Genomic DNA, 1266 nt, shown 5'->3' on the forward strand with positions numbered 1-1266 from the left:
AAGAACACCCATTTAAGGGGCACAAAACACTGAATTCAAACTCTAATATTAGGGGTATTAAAGAAAAAGCTATGATTTTAAATAATTAGAACAATTGTAACACTTGACTATTTGAGTGTAAAAAAATCCATTAGAGTGATAGAATGAACCCACGTTCCAATGCTACTTTAGTGATAATGTTTAGTGGTACTTCAGACAAAACAGAGTTATCTTGCAAATGAGCATGGATGTGCATTTGGATGATGGAAATACTTTACTTACACAGGTGTAAATTAAATAGATTTTTTTGGGTAGATTGTAGTTCTTGAACAAAGAGCCTGGGTGATGTCCTTGAGCTTTTTCTCTCAAGGCTAACACTCTAATACTTTGAGCCACAGTTCCAATTCTGATTTTCTGTTGGTTGTTTGGAGATAAGAGGCTCCTGGGCATTCCTGCCCAGGATGGCTTCAAATTCCTACTCAGGATGGCTCAGATCTCAGCCTCCTGAGTAACCAGGATTCCAGGCATGAGCCGTCGATGTTTTTTAATAATTTAGTAAATTGTATAGTTACAGAAGTTATAAATTATCATTATAACCTGTGTAATATATGTGTGTATGTATAGATCAATGCATACAGTTAGAAATATATTAACATATTTTTGCATCTACAATAGATTTATGACATCATCCTTCATTATAAAATAAAATGGAAACAAAGTTAATAAGGAGCAAAACAAAGGGAATTGTTACACGTTTCTTTTTGTTGAATGGAATATGAATTGTGAGAATCAGTTTGGGAAAACCATATTTACTTTAACAAAATGGATAATTGCTATTAATTCCAATCCATCTATTTGCCCATATTGTGCATCCTCACACATGCGTGACAAAGTCAAACCACATATTTGCCTTTGTATTTAACTCACTTGTTATAATTTAGGGGATAGATGAAGTAATCAAATAAAGATTAAAATAATAGTAAGTGAGGCTATGAGTTAGAGCTGAAAAAGATTTATATATGATAATAACTAATTAAAATGCATATTTCTTACTTCAAATGCATCCACAATCTGGAGGTGACGCATGCTTTTTGTTTGTTTTTGCAATGTATATCTAACAAACATATCCACAATACTGATTTTCAGTCAATATGATGGGATATTCAAACTTAAAAAATACGGAGTTTATTATCTTAGTGTGAATAGATACAATCTTACAAAGAATGTTATTTTCAACAGAAATCCGGTAAGAGTTTATCCACCTTGAGTTTCACAGGAATAACCAGA

The sequence above is a fragment of the Dipodomys spectabilis genome, unplaced genomic scaffold (genome assembly GCF_019054845.1).
Source record: "Dipodomys spectabilis isolate Male_0828 unplaced genomic scaffold, ASM1905484v1 ptg000172l, whole genome shotgun sequence".
Classification (NCBI taxonomy): domain Eukaryota; kingdom Metazoa; phylum Chordata; class Mammalia; order Rodentia; family Heteromyidae; genus Dipodomys; species Dipodomys spectabilis.